Source organism: Ochlerotatus camptorhynchus, unplaced genomic scaffold, assembly GCF_037179485.1.
Source record: "Ochlerotatus camptorhynchus isolate MF236.1 unplaced genomic scaffold, CSIRO-AGI_Acam_v1.1 ptg000040l, whole genome shotgun sequence".
Classification (NCBI taxonomy): Eukaryota; Metazoa; Arthropoda; class Insecta; order Diptera; family Culicidae; genus Ochlerotatus; species Ochlerotatus camptorhynchus.
In genome coordinates this window covers 1,055,052-1,075,612 of record NW_027040531.1, presented here as the reverse complement: position 1 = coordinate 1,075,612, position 20,561 = coordinate 1,055,052, and the positions used below count along the sequence as shown (strand labels likewise).

The following is a 20,561-nucleotide window of genomic DNA, read 5'->3' as shown; positions in this document are numbered from 1 at the left end:
AGTTCTGAAGAATTTTAGATGAAAAGAAATAAATAGGGGAAATGGCTCTAATGTTGGCCTATGGATCTAAGATTGGGCCCATCGCTTAAAATCTGCTATTTATCAATTTTATCTAGATGAACGCGTCATTGGGACGGTACTAATGGATATTTTTGGTTACTATTGAAAATTTAGTGAATTGCTGAATTTATATATAGGCCCAAATTAGGGACATTTAGGCCGACATTACATACATTTCCCCTAGCAGTAAACTTTAATGAAAACCCTTAGGCATTTCTCAGGAGCACAAACCTGTGAACTTCAGAGGAACATTCCAAGAGCATTCTGAGGATAATTTCATTAAGTTTGTGGGAGAAATTGCGAATCCGGAGCATAAGTCCTTGATTTTTTTTAAATACTAAAAGAAGGATTACAATTAAATCTGAGTATAACTCCGGGACATCTTCAAAGGAATTCGGAAAATAAATTCAGAAGAGTTTACCAAACAAATTATGAGAAGAAATCTAAGGAATTTGTCAGGAGAAATGCCAATGAATTCTTAGGAGGCTTTATATGTGAGTAGAATTCCAAGGGAAGGAGTGAGATTCAAAAGAAAATCTGAAATGAATTCAATAAATATTCGGAGAATGTTTCCAAAGGGTTTCTTATTGTGGAGAATTTCAAGGTAATTACGAGGAAAACTTAAAGAAAATTGAATCAGCAGGATAGTTTCATCGAAATTTTGAGGAATATTTCAATGGACTCCGTTGACTATATGATGAACTACTCTAAGGTCTTCGGAACTACTTGAAAGTTCCCATTTTCTCCTGAAGCTAATGAAACTGCCTTGAAGTTCTTTCGTAGTTCGAGAAACCAGCCTGATGCTCACAATACTTCTCATCAAATTCTTAAAACTTCCATGAACTCTAAAGCTCCTCATCTCCTCTAAAGGTTTAACAATTCGCTAAACTTCTTTCAAATTTATATGACTTCTCTAATGTTAACGGAACTGTTCTGAGGTCCTCTGTTCATCTCTGAAATTCTCAAAACCTCAAGTTTTTGGAGTTGTCATGGAGCTTGTTGTACTGCGCTGAACTTAATTGAACCGCCCTAAAAATGTTTAAGCTTTAGTGAACTTCTGAACTTATGCGAAGACCTCAATTAACTTTTAAACGTCTCTGAAGTTATTTGAAAATCTGGGAACTGCTTTGAATTTCCCACTAATTTTCTGAAACTAATGGAACTGACCTCCACCTGAGATTCCTCCGATTTTCGGAGCTTACTAAACTTCTTTCAAATGCTCCCGCATTTTGCTAATGTTCATAAACATTCCTGGAGTTCGGGGATCTCTCCTTAAGCTCCATAGATTTCTATGAAGTTCTCGAAATGTTTCTGAAGGCCACTGTCCTTCTGTGAAGTTTTCGTAGTTTTTCTAATTTTTTGGAACTTTTGTGCTCCCGCAATTTTTATGGAATTAGAACGAAATAATTAATATAGTTTTATGATTTTCACTGCAGTTCTCAGTGATATAATTTTCGGTAGCTATTAAAATTTGAACTTCGCCAAGATTTCCCCCGGAAAATTTTCCGACATTTTCTGAAAGGTTTTCTTGAAGATTTCGACCGGCTTCTTCGGATGGATTCTTATGATTTCTTTGGGAGGTTTCGTCCGCCTTTGTATGGAGGTTTCTTTCAACATCTCCCGGAAGTTTTTAAAACTTGTCCTGGAAGAATCTTCCACCTTCTCCCGCAAATTTCTTTCATCGTTGAACGGAAGTTTTATCAAGTTTCCGTTTCAACAGTATCTTCAGATTACCCTCAGAAGTCCTACACTCTGTCCAGTTAGCTTAGGACCACCTGATATTTTACCCATATGGTGATAAATAAATATATATTTTGAGCATACCCTATTATATTATGTTTGTATTAGTGAACGCCGCATAATGAAATAGCAGTGACAGATGTACACTCCAGGATCTGTGTTTATTTTGACATAAACATGTTTTTCGGTGTCCAGTTAAGTTAGAACCACTTGCTCTTTTCGTGAGTTTTGAGTTATTTGTGGCGCTAATAATCACAATGTCGAGGGGAAAAGCACTCACCGACAAGGAAAAAGGAAAAATTGAACCATTCCGTCAGAAAAAAGTCGGCATTAGAGAAATAGCACGCCGGCTTGGTCGATCGCATCATGTGGTGCTCAACTACTTGAGAATTCCCGAAGGATATGGTCAAAGGACGAAGAAGACTCGCCGATCGAAGCTTCCCGGACGAGACAAACGTAGGATTGTTAGAATCGCTTCGAATTCTGCAAAATCTCTTATGCAAATCAAGCAGGAGCTCAATTTGAGTGTATCCCGGGAGACTGTTCGTCAGGTTTTAGTCAAAAGTCCGTTCATTAAACGGGCTAAAAAGGCAAAAACTCCAAATCTGACTCCATCTCACATCGAAAAACGCTTAAACTTTGCACGGAACAATATGAATCGGCAGTGGGATACGGTAAGTTATCAGTCAGACTCATGATGCTGTAGTATTTAAATTTGTGAATATTGCACGATTAAAACAATTGTCTTTAACACTTTTTATTTTTGCGCAGACGATCTTCAGCGACGAAAAGAAATTTAATCTGGACGGCCCCGATGGATTTAATGAATACTGGCGCGATTTGAGGAAGGAGGAGCAATATTTCATGACCCGGAACTTTGGAGGAGGTTCATGTATGACATGGTGTGGCTTTTCTGCATCTGGTAAACTAGAAATCGCCTTCACGTCATTCAAGATGAATAGCAGAGATTACATCACGGTTCTGGAAACACGTCTGCTACCTTTCATGCGCAGATTTCGACGCAAAAAGTTCACATTTCAGCAGGACAACGCTGCTATTCACACGAGCAAGGAAACAAAACAATGGATGATGGACCATAAAATAGATCTGCTCGACTGGCCAGCCCGGTCCCCAGACCTAAACCCAGTAGAAAACCTCTGGGGCATTATGGTTCGCAGAATTTATGCTGAGGGACGTCAGTATGCCACTGTATATGAGTTGAAATCGGCAATATCTGAGGCATGGGGAAATATTGAGAAGGCTGTCCTCCAAAACTTGGTAAACAGCATGCCGAACCGCATGTTCCACGTTATTAACCGGAACGGTAAGGCAACTGATTATTGACATGTCATATTCACTGTTTATGACATTAATCTGCGTTTAAAACGCAGCGACCTGATCCAAATCCGAAGTGGTTCTAAGCTAAATTGACAGCAAAAATTAACAAATATGCTCTCAATATATAACTATATATACATATATAACTTTAAATTTTAACTAAATGACTGCAATGTAATGTATAAATAATGAACTCAATAAAACATCAACAGTTGTTTTAAAACTTCTCAAATAACGTTTGAATTATCCCAAAACATAGGTGGTCCTAAGCTAACTTGACAGAGTGTACTGGCTACCGCTGGTAGTGGAAACTATTTTTCAAATTTCTTCTGAATTATTCTGAAAGTTTCATCCGGCTGCCAATGGCAATGCAAATTTGCATTGCCCTTTTTTCAACTTTCACGCTAAAGATTCGTAAAATTTTCTCCAGAATTATAAATAAAACTGTTTCCCGGGAGTCGATAAATGATAAATCTGATAAATTATCCGGGTAAGGGAAACGCTAGGTGATGTGGTTTCACGACCAAGGAAGGTGGAATTTGGCCAAATGTTTTCAGAAGATTATTTTTAGCTCTCTCAAAATCGGTCAAAAAGTTTCGCATCTTGTTGCATTACGCCTGAAATGAGGAAACTCAACATTAATAATAATTATTAATAATCACAGTGATCAGAAACTTCCGTTGTTTCCCCTGATACTCCTGCAAAAAGACACGAGTGGAAAACGGTGAACAGGAACGGGTTGAGTTTTCATCATCTGTTGTTGTTGTGATGATCCATATTTAGTAAAAAAGGAACATTGTTGAATGCGGTTTTTTTTATTTAGCTGTTCATCCCAGGGATTGGCCATCAGAATCCGTACTATGCGGTTCCTAATGTTTGCAGTGCTCGAACGTCTTCGGCAGTAAAGCAAAACATCTCTGACTGTTCCGTTAAGTCACCATAAATTTTCCATCGATATTGCCCTTTATTGCCGAAATATCTTCCCGGTTAAGCATTACAAGCACATCGTTTGAAACAATACCGGTTGCTATGAGTATTTGATGTAGAGCAACGCGAGTTACTCAGAGTTACTCAAAATAAACTCAGATTTTACTCATGATCAAAAGCTGACTTGCCCCAAGCACCATTCGGATTAAGAAAATGTTTGAACACTTCGTGTGTAGTAACAAATTTTCAAGATTCTAGGATTTGATATTGGTAAAAAGCAGTAGACTATGATCTTTGTGTCGAGATAGTTATTTATAAAAACTTCAAGATCTTACGTTTTTTTTAAATGGATGGTGGAAAATACTCAAAGTGTGGAATATTGGACAATTTTCAAGATCCCAGATTATTCAAAAAAAAAAAAATATTTTGGTCCACGCTCTAGAACTTGGAAGAATGTTCATGGTTCCAACAAATTAAAAAAAAAAATCTTTGGAATTCCTAGGAGACTTCCAATGGTATTTGCAGGAGAATCTAAAAGGAATTAAAGCTGAGAATAAACACCTCAGAATTCTGATAAACATCAAATGCGAGTTCTGACCAGAAATCCATGATAATTCTTAGATTAATTCCAAGGAATTCCTGGGGCAAAAAACATTAAATTCTGGATTGAATTCCTAGGTAATTCTTAGAATAATTCCATGAGAGTTGTAAAAAGATCTTCAAGTAGAATTCCTGATGTTTCAGAGGAGAATTTTATAGAGATCGTGAGGAGGATATTAAGTGAATTCTAGGGATAATTCCAAGACAATTTTGACGGAAATTCAAACAGAATTTAAAAGCGAACTTTGAAATAAATAGGCTTAGAATGATTTTTAGGAGAGTTTTATAGTCTAACATATGTAACATTTATAATAATAATAATTTTAAAATCTTCGTCAGGGTATTTTATTCTATTTATAAACTGTTGAAAAATGTATGTACAGTACACTCAATGGACCATTATCTTCGAATTTTTCGCAGTGTTCACCATGATCATGACCCGGAACCAATTTATAAAATCGTAAAAGTTGTTTTCTTAAATTATCCGATAACCCATCACGGATATTCCTGAATCTTGCAAAAAATTGTTTAGAATCGAACATACTAATGCATGAAGAGTATAACTTTCTATCCGTAAACAGATTTTTATTAGGATTTGCCTTCGCAAACATGTGTGAACGAAAAGATTCCCTTATCACAGTATTGAAACATTTGAGCTAACCTAACGCGTTCAGCCACCTGAGAAGACTCGCCCATTCATCCGAACGAGTCTGTATAATCAATACCCTACTATCAACAACCACATCAAACATAGTATCGATTTTCATTTCGCTTTCCCTGCTGCTACCAACCAACCAACCAACCAACCAACCAACCAGCAACCGTTCCGGGTCTGGCTCGAGGTATCGCACCTTCCGGTTATCGGTTGCACTGAAAGGCTGCGCTCCACACTTCGAATGCTTCACGTACTTGCTCGCTCGCTTGCTGGGTGGATCCGTAATGTAAGTAGCAGCAGTTTACTCGATTTAGCTAGGACTTACTTCCTCGCACAATACACAATCTACCTCATCGGGGTGTACTATATTTCTGATATTATTTATCACCAGACACCATCCATCGACCCGACCCTGTTCGTTCCACCTTTTGTGGCAAGATACCCATATATTACTGCTGCTGCAGTGCATGATGATGGGCCAATCCCCGGTCACAACGAAGCGACAGGACAAGCCCCACATCGCACTATCGCTGATTCAGTTCCACCACGGACCACTGACGCACATTGTCTCGATTCAAAGCGAGCAAGCAGAGGAAAAAAATAAACAAGAACTGGCGAAAATCAAAATACGAAAAATCCAGAGGTAATCACCAGACCAGAAAGCTTGCACACAGCAGTAGTGTAACAGCTGGATTTGGTTGGATCGTCGCCGTCGTCGTCGTCGTCGTTCAATATCTGGCTGAGAGAGGGGTTCTGCTCTTGGCCCAGCCAGACAACAACGACAACTCAGCGCAAAGCACCGTCAGACAATTCAATAATACACTTCCCTCTAGTTGGTCGGGCGTTGTTGCCAACGATGGATGATGGCATGCCCCATGCCACCCGACCAGGCTTAACGCTCTCGCAGTGCGTAGCGATTTTACACGTTTATTGATACCGATATTCGATTATTACTTGCCTGTGTTGTACTGCTGCTACCATTCGTGGGGGTCTCCGATTTGTAATGGATTGATTTAGGGTGGATTCGACGTTGTCTGCTCGGATATATCATTGCGTTCGAACCACCCTGGGAAGGCACAACACTTCACCCTTTGCCATTAACGACGACAACGCACGGAGACACACGGAAATGATTAAATTCTAAAATCGAATCGAATCACATCAAATCAAATTACACACGCATCGGAGTGGGTAGAAGAGACCTGCGGAGGATACAGCTCGCACAAATACCCAGACGCTTTGTTTGGCTTATTTGGTAGTAGTAAATAAGCGAGTTGGTACGCTCTGATGTCAGTCACTGCGGCAGCGATGGCAATGAGGTAATGATGATGAAATTTCACCTTAGCCTTAGAGAATAGTTTGTTGATGCTTCTGCTGCATGATTGGATGATATTACAAGAATGAATCTACCGTTGCCAACTGACGACGACGACAACGGCGACGGCGGTACTATACTGATTCACTCCGGTTGGAGATTTATCGGTTTCCCCGCGTTCTGATCCGCACTGATTACCTGCGGCGTGGAGCAAAGCAAATCGAAAAATGGAGAGGAAGGAAATCAAGGTTGGTCGCACGCAGATTAAGCAACTAAAAGCCGCCATCGTGGTCGTTGTCTTGATCGACGACGACGACGACGACGCCGCGCCATGCCAATGGAGAAGTCGGTAAACTAAGTCACCGAAGGTTGAGATGGCCTCGCGACTGTGATTCAGCGGATGCGGAGATGGACGAAGAGCTGTGTATAGCTGCGAAGGTTTTCGTGTCCATTCCATTTTTTTTTCGAACTCAGCCACAACCAGAACTAAGATATAACGCGACGAGACACGCTCGATGTGATTTATGGAATTATTCATCGGAAACGGAAAACTGATTAGTCAGGCCCTGACAGATGGCTGAGGTTGCCCTTACAGTTACTCTCGTCGCGGGGCGAAGGGAAACTCGAAACCGTCACGTTCGGATTGAGACCAACGACAGGCGAGTCTCACCCACGCCGCCGCGCAGGGCATTAGAAAGCGCCCGGCAGGACTGTTTCCGCAATCCTCTCATGAGCCATGTGAGCCAATCAGACACATGCGACGCCAGCCACTCATTATGTGACCACGCAACTGCACGACGCCGCAAGGGATCAAGTCTCTGCTGAATGCGGGTGTGCGCGGGTGGAACTTCAACTCCAATACGTTTCACGATGCCCAACAGACGACCACCTCGAGCGGTTACTGTGTCGCTGACTGTGAGTATGTCTCAGTAAATAGAATCACTTACTCGCCCCGGCCCGATCCAGAAATGTAAGTGGATATAAATATTACTTGAAAATGAAATTATAGGATTCATACATTTATTTACTCGCGAAAGTTGTTTGAGATAAAAAAAACTTTTCCCTTGATTTTACCATGGCACGCGGAATTCGTGGAGGGTGCCAACTTCCGAGTCTGAGAGCTTGAGTGGGTGGCGGTTATTTGATCGCAATTGATTAGAAAAGTTGGATTTTTACTGAGGTGAGGAATTATTTTCCGTTTGTATTCGTAGACGAACAGCATTACAGATTCACCTGGTATCTGTATTGTAGGTTTTTGTCCTTATAGTCGGAGTTTTACTTTCAATACGGAGCGTCGAGAAAAAGATTCATTGGAAAGGAAATCAATTCTCTCTTGCCTAAAAAAAACACAAAAATATAAATACGTTGAAGGATGTTTTTAACATTTTCCATTAATCATCACAACTTTTCACAAGATTGAAAATAGAGCGAAGAGCGCCGGGAAATTTATTGCCGGAATAAAGTTAAACATCATGCCTAGCATTATTAACGAATTCATGGGGGTGGCAGGTGAGACACGTGCTTCACCCCCTATTGTGGACAGTGAAGACAATTTTCACTTCCTCGATGACAATCACCTTTTGTCTATTAAATAAAATGAATCACTTTAGCGGCGCCGGTGGTGTAGTGGTAAGCGTAATTTCCGTAAGGCCTGGGTTCAATCCCAGTCGGCACTGCCGGGATGTTCTGAGGCATAACATCTCTGATCACGCCTTCCTTTGGAAGGGAAATAAAGCCGTTGCATACATTTTCGGAGAAAGAGTAATATGTTTTCACTGTTTCTACGGATAAGTGACGTCCACCATATAAGAATGTTGAAGAAGTTTTAAACAGTGAGATTCATATTTTCCGCTTAATTTTGACATTTTTTAACAGCATGAATTTTTTTTTTTTTTTGGCAAATTTTTATAATTATTGCAAATTTATGCACCCAGGTCCATGACTATAGTGCACATCATTTTCGTTGTAATTGTTGGTGTATGAGATGTTCAAGGTTCTCCAAGTTGCTTTGGAGTTCAGATTAATTGATCTACTGGCTCAACCATGAACTGCACGATGTCCTCAGCGACAAAACCTACAAAAAATTTCTGCGGGTCGTTTTTGATTTATTTTGATTTATAATCAAGGTTCTCCAAATTGTCTTGAGCTCAGATCAAATGATTTACCTGATCAACCATAACTGATACAAGATCCTTAGCAACTAAATATCTCCAAACAACATCAATTTAAGGTGTATTAGAAGTTCTAGGTTCTTTAAATTGTTCTAGAGGTCAGATTATTTGATCTACAGGATCAACTAAAATCTGCACGATGATCTCACCGACAAAACTTTCCGAAACACGTTTATACAGTTTCTGCTGTTCGTTTATAGTTGATTTTGAGGTGTATAAGATACTCACGGTTCTCCAAATTGTCCTTGAGTTCAGATCAAATTCTCATCCAGGTTCACTGATTCAAAGCCCTTTGTATTAAAACATCTCCAAACAGGGTTAAACATATCATGCACATTATTTACGTTTGAATTCAATATGTTTAAGACGTTCTAGGTTCACCAAATTGTCCTCAAAACTTTTTAATTAGACTACCATCTTGCATTTTAGTTTGATTACATTCATAGATCAGCGGACCTCCATAAGCTCGGTCGGTAGAGCCTGCGACTATAAAGCAAACCATGCTGGAGGTGGCTGGGTTCGAATCCTGGTTGGTCTAGGATTTCAGATTGGAAAATTTCTCGACTTCCCTGGGCATAGTATATTATTGTACTTGCTACACAATATACACATGTAAAAATCGAACAGGCTTGGAAAGCTTTCAATTAACAACTGTAGAAGTGCATCTAGAGCACTAAGTTGAGAGCAGGCGTTAAATTACAGTTGGGACGTAATAGCCAGAGAAGATCATAGATAGCACTAACTAGCGGAGGAATTCCGAATTGTTCTGTCCATCATCCAGCAGTCCTTGACCTCCTGATCAACTTTGCCGAAGAAATCATCCGTCTAAATAGTCAGGATCTTGAGATACAGCAGCACAAACATATACACTTCGAATGCTCGCTAGCGACGCCTAGCGGAAGAATTCCAAATTGTTCTGTTATCATCCAACAGTCCTTGACCTCCTGATCAACTTTGCCCACGAAATCATCCGTCTAAATAGTCAGGATCTTGAGATACAGCAGCACAAACATATACACTTCGAATGCTCACTAGCGCCGCCTAGCGGAAGAATTCCGAATTGTTCTATCTATAATCCAACAGTCCTTGACCTCCTGATCAACTTTGCCGAAGAAATCATCCGTCTAAATAGTCAGGATCTTGAGATACAGCAGCGCAAACATATTCACTTCGAATGCTCGCTAGCGCCGCCTGGCGGAAGAATTCCGAATTGTTCTGTTCATCATCCAACAGTCCTTGACCTCCTGATCAACTTTGCCCAAGAAATCATCCGTCTATATCATCGGTATCTTGAGATACAGCATTCAAATCATGCAAAATAGGAGATTTTAGGGCAAAACTGTGAAAAACCCCAACTTACCCTATCGTGCTTAAGATGAAACACACTCCAATCGATTTTTGAGACTTTTTTCTATAAGCATGACTATTTTTTAGTCTCTTGTTCCAGCGAGGACCGAAGTTATTGAATTTTAACACATTGTTTCGATTTTGTCCCCACACAGCTAAAAAAAAGTAGTGTAAATTTACGTTACTATGATGCACATAAATGGAGCGTCATATAACATACAAGTTTAGATTATAGATCGTGTAAATTTATGAGACATGTCGTTCAATATTCCATATATTGTATGCAACTGTCCTCTTTTGTTTGCAACATTTCTTGCAAGCTGCTAGTTTACGTGAAAAGGAAGTTTACATGTATTAATGTTTGCATGCATGGATGTTTACATCGCCAGTAAAATTCAAAAAATTTTGGTCAGTGTGCAATAGTTGCTACTTGGAATTTTGCACGGATGCTGAAATCTTCTTCACAATCGCTATGGAAAATTATTCTAAACACACACTCTTAGATTTCATTCCAAAACTCCGTAGGACATTTTCTTTAGGTATTATCCGTTAATATCGGATTTGAATCTTCGGAACAATTTTCAAACTTATCTGGTGTGCCACAGGGTAGCAACCTGGGTCCTTTGTTATTCTCACTCTTCATCAACGAGCTTTCTCTCGTACTACCATCTGGCTGCCGTGTGTTTTACGCTGATGACGTCAAAATATACATGATCATTAAAGGTATCGAGAACTGCTATGCTCTACAATTGCTGCTGAATCGTTTTGCTGATTGGTGCACCCGGAACATGCTGACGTTGAGCATCCACAAATGTAACGTTATATCGTTTCATCGCAAGCTCAACCCGATTACGTATGATTATTCAATTAATGGTCAGTCCCTTGAGGGTTGTCTTCAAGTTCGTGATCTTGGTGTCATCCTGGATTCAGCGCTGACCTTCCGATCGCACTACAACGATATTATCTGCAGAGCCAACCGACAGCTGGGATTTATGTTCAAAATATCCTGCGAATTTACCGATCCTCTCTGCCTCCGGTCTCTGTACTGCGCACTGGTGCGATCGATTCTGGAATCCAACTCTGTAGTATGGTGCCCGTACCAGTCAACCTGGACTGGTAGGATCTAAGCAAATCAGAGAAAATTTGTGAGATATGCCCTACGACGCCTTCCGTGGCAAGATCCGTTGAACCTACCACAATATGGAGATCGATGCAGATTATTGGGACTGCAGACGCTTGAGCAGGGTGTTTGTAGCTAAACTTCTCACAGGAGAAACTGACGCACCGGAGTTACTAGGTCAACTTAACCTTTACGTTCCTGAACGATTACTTCGCCAACGGAACTTTTTGCTGCTTGAGCCCCGCAACTCCTTGTACGGCCTTCATGATCCTGTCCGCTTTATGTCGACTAGGTTCAACGAAGTCTACATCCTCTTCGACTTCAACTCTATTGTGGCAACAATTAAGCGTAGACTGACTGAATTGCATTAATGGATCGAGTGAGATTCGTTATTGTGAAAGGTGAGTAATATTCCATTGCTTCTAAATTGTAATAATCGCTACCTGTATCCTTTTTTTCTCGAATCACCACTGCCGACGAGGATTGCTTCGGATGATGGATGTCCAATGGAGCTGATAGAATTATAATTTTTTTATGTTTTTGACTAGTTGATATTTTAAGCCATGTTCACTTTATGTTATGTTCACGGATGTGCTTGTTTTGTAATGTTTGTACTGTATTGTGAAAAGATATGGGGTTTTTACGCCATTTAAATTGGCTTTTCCCCATCACATTCATTAAGACGACAAAAAGTCAGATGAATAAATAAATAAATAAATAAATAAATAAATAAAACTTATTCTAAAATTTGCTCAAAATTGCATAGAAAAAAAAATACTAAAATTCTCTTATTAGCTCTTACAAGTTACTGTGTCCTGAAAATCTAGTCCACAGTTCACAGTTTTTTTTTCAGGTGATTTAAAATTCCCGTTTCACTGGTCACCCTGGTTGATAGTTTCTCTCGCCATGAACAAGTTACAGTTCTAGCAATATACACCAATATACAATATACAATATAGCGCCGGTTGGACATCTTCTTTGGGTAACCTTTGGGACCAGTTTCGAATTTTCTCAGCTGGTCATCTTCCCCTTTCTCCAGGCCCCACTCTGGCCATCACTGACAATTGTGCAGAAGCTTCCTTCTGGCTATACCAAGGCAGCGTGCAACGTCCAATGTTTCGAGCAACTCCCGCCCGCTAAACTATGTGCCAGGAAAGTTCAGTTCAACAACGATGCCACTGGAGCGATATCAACTGTCTCAAACTTGGCAAACTGTTTTATTGAGTTTGCTGCTGCTGCTGTCATGGCCCCAATCGTCTGGCAGCCGGCGTTCTTTGCATCTCTCTTCTTTCCGGACAGTTCGATTTCACCATAGAACGCAATCTCGGCGCTGTGAATGGAGGGCGACTGCGACTTTGCAGCAGCCAGCACCAGTTGTTACTTAAAATTCACGTTCATTGATTACCCCGGGACCGGATGTCGGTTTTTCTCGTATGTGTGTTTGACTTGGGTTTCCCTTCCTAACCTTCCGTCTCGATCGCACCGAAAATGCTGCTGGGTTTATAGCCTTAGGGTGCGTGGTATGGTGACTCCCTTCCAGTTTGTCTTCGAGTTCAGCCCAAAATAGATAAGATTTGTTTTTGTTTATTAAAACGGTTATTCGGTCTCTTCTTGCTCTATCTATCCGTGGATGAAGCAATTTGAGATTCTTTTTCAGAATTTTTCTCCAATGTCCATAGATCTACGGGTCCGATTTCACTTGGAGAAAAAAAAGTCTGTCCAAACAGTGTCAGTGCCCATTTTATAAGGGCAATTACCCGGGACACTATATCTGTCCGTCACCCAAATCTAGCTTTCCATCATTTTCCAGCCACAATCGGACGAAAGGGGCAACAGGGAAAAACAACGACACGAAAATTGATCCACATTCACTCTTCCCGGTGGCCGGCGATGGATCGAAGACAGAGGAGACGACGGCGACGTTGGTAAAAAAAATATAAAAACGTAAAATTTGTGAGACTCGCATCAAATAAATTACGATGATTTCAGAGGGGCAAAAATAAACGTGCTCTTCGAAACGCGCCAGATTTATCTCTTCCTTCCCGTTTTGGCAGAGAGCAGAGGGCGCATTTCCCCACACACACGGAGGAAACGACGAATCAACCAAAACAGAAAAAATAATAATAAGAGGAGGTATCAGCCGGAACGAAGAATGATAGAAGCAACTGTCTTCCTTCACTGTGTTTGTCTCTTGTCTGCCTGCTGGGGTGATCTGTTCCACGTTTTTTTTTTCCTTTCCTATTATATCGAGACTTTTCTTATGTGAGCCGGCGAGAGACTGATCTGATTCCCATGGCTGTTGGAAATTCGTCAGCAAGAAGACGATGGACGATGGCTACGATTCGGATGTATATTTGGATCGGTTTTAATTTTTTTCGGAGCGATAGCGATCATCGTCGTCGCGGTTTTATTCCGTCGTCCAATTCCCTCGATACGACGAGCGAAAAAATTTGCTGCTTTGCGTTTTTGTTATCACTCGCCGATCTTCGGGCTGGGTTTGGTTTGGTTGACTTGGCTAGGCCTCCACCATCAACACCACCACAACCTATCGCGACTCGGTGTATGGAGAGAACGCCAAATTACGACATTTCGCGGTTAGGGAAAATGATCCCCAGTTTTAGAGGTTTTTTTTTTTTGGTGTCGATCGCACCGCAATGATAAAGTTTTGCAACCACCAATCAGCTGCTGGAACGTTATCGGAAACGACGAATCGTTGGATGGGGCATGCGATAGTCGGTTTCCGAGTGAATTAATTTGTAGCAAAATGTCTGTGCTTTTGGATTGGAACTGTTTCGACTTTCGAAAGACCCGAAAGCTTAAAAATGCATTCGTGAGCCAAATGGCCCGTCACTTTCCCAAATGAACTTTTCATATACCCAACAGAGCGATGTAACATTCTGATACCGATTCGAATAAAATATAGAGCAGTACCACGGGAAATAGATAAATGACCAGATTTGAGTCTTTCCGATTTCAATTAAGCTTGGTCTACGTTTTGGACAGGGGGAAGTGTGAATCTTCCATGGATATTTCGACTATTTAGACTCAAGAGTCATATTTTAAAAGAGTGTACATATATATTTCAATGAGCACTATGTTTGAAAAAACGTATCTTAAAAACTATTGATTGAACCGAAATGGTGTCTAAGGACGAGTTGTAAGGAAATTGATTTTAAAACGTGATAAAAATTAGCACTGAAAAAATAATTGACCTTTTTTTAATTCATTTAAAAAACTTCAATTCGAGTTATTGAAATGTGTATGTTCATTTTTTTATAATATTTTCTAGGAAAAACGGAAGCCAATTAGAGACTTTAAAAATAATTCTGAGGCGGTGCAAAATGTACAGATTTTGTAGAAAGCCCACTTTTCAAGGATTTTTGAAAGTCTATGTTTTCAAGTGAGAAGCATGAATTTTAACCACTAATAATGATTTCTGATGTAATTTTAAGCAGAAAATTCTCATGGTGTTCATCTTTCTTAAAGAAGCCATTTGCGGCATATTTAGAAATCAAATCCGAAAATATGTTTATGTTTCCTATAAACAAGCCTTTTATAGGTGTACCATTGATAACTTATGCTATCGAAGCAAGTGCATTTAATTGCCAGAGGCCTCACTTAGCTCAGTCGATAAAGACGCAGCTACAAAGCAAGACCATGCTGGAGGTGGCTGGGTTCCATTCCCGGTCGGGTCTAGGAATTTTTCGGGTTGGAAAACTTGACGACTTCCCTATGCATAGAGTATGATTGTACTTGCTACACAATTATACTAATGCAAAAATGGTACAGGCATCGAAATCTCTCAATTAATAACAACTAGAACACTAAGTTGAGAGCACTCAATAAGCTAATATGCTATAAGCAATAAGTTTGAAATGCAAAGAAGAAGCATTTAATTTCCAAAGATTTGTCCTTTTGCACCATGAAGATTCAACCAACCGGTTCGATGTTACAGGCGCAAACAGTATCAAGCGCATTTTCAAAAGATTTTTCCAGGCAAACATACCTTTGCTTATAAAAATTAATAAATATTCCATGAAAAATTGATAAACGTTCCTTAAAAAATACCCAAAATGTTTAGTGATACTCCAGTGAAAATCCCTAAAAATTGCCAATGATCCATAGAATATTCAACAATGAACCATAATCTAATGAAATTGATCCATAGAAAACCAAGTTTGCGCACTAAAAAATATAGGAATGATCCAAAACTGGGATTGGATTTACAATATTATGCTCAGTAAGCAAAATCGGTCACTGCTAAGCCCCCGAGCTCCTTTCATCACAACAAACCATTACGACTAACGATCGCTAAAGCCATGAAGCTATTCAAATTGAATATTTGTTTCATGGGAACTCATCATATTTTTTCCGGTTGTAAATAAACAGCAACATTTAAAAAACCGGAAGAAACCTCAATTTAAAAAAAAAAACAGATTGTGGAAAACAGTTTATTCGCATTACATTGTCAATTTATATTCCATATTTTAGATAAATGTTTTAATTGGACCGAATGTTATACGGTGATAGAACAAACTCAGAAAATCATTTAATTAGAAAAAATAGAACTCTTCTGAAATCCTATTCCGTATAGAATAAAGATTTTATTTGAAAATTTCAAGAGACAATTGTCAAGAGTCTTGGACTAAAATAAAACTTAAGAATTTTAACACGTAACACTTAACTTTTGAAGAAATGTCTAGAGAATTTTGATCGGAATCCCAAATGAGTTTTGGGGAGAATTTTGGTCCTCTACCATTTTCTCTCTGTACTAGAGAGTCTCTAGGAATAATTGCAGGTAATTTTGAGAAGCATTATAGGAGAACTATGGGTGAATCCAAAGGTAGTTCAGAAAAGACTTTTTTTTAAGATTATGAGCAAAATGCCAGAGAATTCTGAAGCAACTCTGAGGGATTTTCAAGGAGCATTCTAAAGGAATTCGAGAGGAGAATTCAAACTAAATTAACCCTACAACAAACTTAATTATGGTATGGAAAATATTCTGACACTACTCCTAATGATCACATGATCAGGGCCTAGAAAATGTCTTAAATGTTAATCAATCATTCAGTTAATAAAAGAAAAAAAAATCTAAAGAGAATTCCCAGGGGATATCGATAATATTTAATTCCAAGAGAATCTAATGCTGAATATAACTGAAAAAAAAAACGTTGCCGAATTTCAAGCTGAAGATAGTTTTAACAGTGGCGTTTTCTTAACCTCAATCTACCTGTGCACCAACTCTCAAAACATAAACAATTATCAAAATATTGCTAGCAATGGATAGATATCGAGTAAACTAGAAGATTAAGTGTATTTTTCAACCGATTCGAGTATGAATATGGCATTACATCTGGTTTTGAAAGTTGGTACACAGGTAAAAAGTGAGGTTACGGGACGCCACTGAGTTTTAATTAAATTTTTTGGAGAATTTATTCAGGATTTTGAAAGAATTTAAAGATATTTCCGAAAGGGTTTCAAAGAGGAGATTTCACCGATTATATAGATTATTATTCCGAGCTCGGTAGAAAAAAACAAAGTGTGTACAAGTTCTAACGGGACGTTACAAGAAATCAGTTCCACAGAATATTTTAATTGAATTCCTAGGTGTTTCAAAAGTGATTTTATGGGAATCGTGAGAAGAATGAATAGCGGGTGAATTTTAAGGAGGATTTTAAGAGAATTCTAATGAGAATTTAAAAAGAATTGTGGTTGACTGTTTTCGGCAACCAAAATTGTATAACTTCAATTTCACTGAATTTTCCTATCAAAACGCTTCACTGAATGTATTCTACCGATTCCTTAGTCTGAGCTGATTAAATTTTTACGACTGCGCAATCTTGTTATGTCAGAATTTTCTTATCATGAAATATACGCTCTACAAAATGCGGATGATTTCGAGCGGCCGATAGTAGAACAGCAGATTAACAGGATTTTACTTCAAATCCATTTCCGAGATTTGGTAAAATTTTAGCGATATTTGAATTTTTGACAAGCAAATAGGTTCGTTTCATTTTACATACATTTTCCCATAAAAAAAATTAAAATTATCCCGCATATCCAGAGCATAACTAAATTAGTTCAAATTTGACGCAGTTGTTGGGGGTCTCAATAAACATCGGAAGAACAGTTATGATCGACCATACAAACATGGCCCACCCTATTGGAGATCTCTAAAGCTCTCTGAATCTCTCTGAAGTTCGCAGATCCTCTCTTAGGCACTTTTAAGATCTTCTAAATTCGCTGAACCTATCTGTAGTTCATCGAAACTCTCAAAAGCTTTCCAAGCTTTACATGTTTTAATAAGCTGCCTGGTTCTCTCAGAAATTCTCTGAGAAGTTCAGACTGACCTCGAGAAAAATGCTGAATTTCAATCAAGATTAGTGGATGTCAGAGATATTCAGCGAAATCCAAAGAAAAGAAGCACAGGAACATTACTGTAGCTTATTAAAAGACGCTCAATGATCACCTCAAAGATGATTGGGAGAACTTTGGAGATGTTTAGGAACTTTCACAAGAGTCTTCCGAGACGTTTAAGGGAACCTCAGGGAAGCTTAAGTTTAGATATTGGTCAAATGAACCACAGAGTAGTTTAGGTTTCTTGAAAAAGTTGATAATCCTTTGGAAATTGGAAGAAATCTTGATACACATTTGGAAGCCTTCATTGAAAGTTGGGGAACTTTGAATTTTTCGATGATTGCGAACCACTATGGGCTCTCTTCCCAAAGATTATTGCAAGTTTTATCCAAGTTTTAAAGCATTAATTAAATTTAAATCAAGGTCTACAGAACCCCTATAAACCCAAATTTACTTGGGATCTGATCACTCAATGCGCGCAGAGCGCTTATTTTCTGAAATCCGCAAAGGTTAATACAGTCAAACTCAAAATTTGCTAGCCTTTCTCCATTTGTAATTGTAAAGCAGCGGAGAGAGAAGAAAAGAAAAAACCCAGGTATAACGAAAACGCAAAGTGTAGCCACCGTATTTTATTTGATCCCTGCTTTAATTTTACCACCACTCTTTGTGTGGATTGCTTCCTCAAAGATAAGTTGGAAAAGAGTGCGAAGAAAATGGGAGAACCACTCTTTTTTGCCGAGTACTGCATGTAAAAAGGTGCTCTGCAAACATTCTGAGGCATCTCGGCATGGAATTTTTTTGATTCCGGATTACAAGTTTGGAAAAAAATAAACAACAATTTAATGGACTTAGAAAAGAACTCAAGAATCTGCGCCATGATTTTTTTTTTATATATTTGAACCAATTTTAAAGCAATTGGACTTCAAAGATTTTGAGTTTGAAAATTTTCCTATGCCATTATTCGACATCTTAGGCTTGGACAACTTCCCAGATCACGGAGGAAAAAAGCTAGGATATTGGGATCAAGGGTTAGGATATATTTGAAAACATCATCAAATATTTCTTAGAGGCGAATGAACTCTTGAGTTTAAAATCTCTATAGTAAAAAAGTTAAATGTTTCTGTGCTGAGCAATGTTTGTTCTACAGATACTATTGGTTTGAAGCCTAGGTCAAGACAATTAAAATATTGGGGCCAGATTTTTTTTTCGAAAGCTCAGTAAATTTGTGAAAAGATATGACAAATTCGAGATCACAGGCAAGGGAAAAAATACAATCTGCATAAATTTTGAAGATAACAGACATGAACTAGATCACGGAGTTGACAAAAATTAAAAATATTAGTGGTTGGACACTAATTGGACAATTAATGTTCCTGTCGCAACTCTTCTTGTCAGACTTGACACGCTAATTTTTAATGAATCTTGAAAAATACCAATTTGTTACCTAATCAAACTGTACTTTTATGTGAATATTTAAAGGCAAATTATTTACTCTCAACATTGGTCGTAAAAAATAACTTTGATGACTAAATTTTAATAAATAGTGACCTGCTACCAGCACTGATATAATGGGTGAACCCATCTTGGTTTTTTTATGAATCAATCCAAGTTCAATGAAAATTAAGAATAACTGACGAAATAAACTGAAACCTAAAAATAGCATAGGAAAAAAATACATTTGGTTTACACATTAACAGAATTCGATCAAAATATATACCAACGTATGTTGAGATCGGTTACCCTGGGTTGCATGACCACCCTGCTATTGCGATAGAATGAGGCATAGTGACAAATGTGAGGGCCCGAGATTGAACACTCTTCTGCTCAGTAAGCAGAAACGGTAACCGCTAAGCCATCGAGCCTCGTCTAATATCTTGAAAAAATTGTAGACACAGAATGATGACTACTGTTCAAGGCCCTATATATATTTAAAAAAATTAGAACAATAATAATATTTGTTCAAGGATTCAGAATCTTGATTTTTTTTAATTCAACATTTTATCCGAGACGATATCTTGATCTAAGGGCGTTCGGTCAATGACCATGCCCCCCGGTTCGCAAGATACTTCAGTGATTGAGTCATAACACCTCTAGAGCGCACACATAAGCCTTTTGTAAGTAATTCTTAAGACCTCTTAATTTGACGGTTAGTATTTCTAGAATCTTTATCTAATATCGAAGCGATTGCTTTAGAAATACGTTTCAAAAGATTATCTAGAGGTTTTTTAGGTGAGAACCTAAAGAAAATACAGGCAAATAACTGAGAGCATAAGAATTCTTCGCTAATTTCAGAATTACTGGACAATTTATGAGAAATTAAATTCAATTAAAGCATGACAATTGTAGGGATATAAGCTTGAAATATTTGTAGATCGATTCCCCAGGATGCAACTACTATTAGAAACAATTCAAAATGAATTTTTATCCCCGAAAAATTTCCCTTATGATGTCCCCAAATTTATTATTACTGAGAATGATTATAACTTTTTTGTTTATGCTTTATTAGGGTGATTGTTTGCCATTTATCGGCTAGTTCATCTACAATAAATGGTTATAACGGAGAATGGTAAGTTTAGCTTGGCACCAAGCATCAGATTCGATAGGTATATTTTTTTTTAATTAGGGGAAATGTCGGCTTCGGCAATACCTTAAACTTTTATCGTCAGGGGGTAAACAAAGACCTAAAGCACTCAAAATTGGCCCATAGATGCTCTGAAACACGATGTATCCACATGCCAAAATTGAGCTCTCAAGGACGTTGTTTACCCCCTGACGATAATAGAATAAGGTATTGCCGAAGCCGACATTTCCCCTATAAAGAAACAGAGAAGGATTAGTCATTTACATTTAATTCCATTACCATATTTGCCTATCCTTGACAGATACGCGTATTTCAGCTACAATGTACAGACTTCTTCAGTGCCTTGTACT

At 38.6% G+C, this 20,561-nt stretch overlaps 1 protein-coding gene across 2 annotated transcripts in view; it reads right to left on the bottom strand.

Annotated features, from left to right (window-relative positions):
• Positions 1-20,561, bottom strand: part of LOC135712911 (box A-binding factor-like) — a 657,948-nt gene that overhangs the window by 578,432 nt on the left and 58,955 nt on the right. The window lies entirely within an intron of this gene.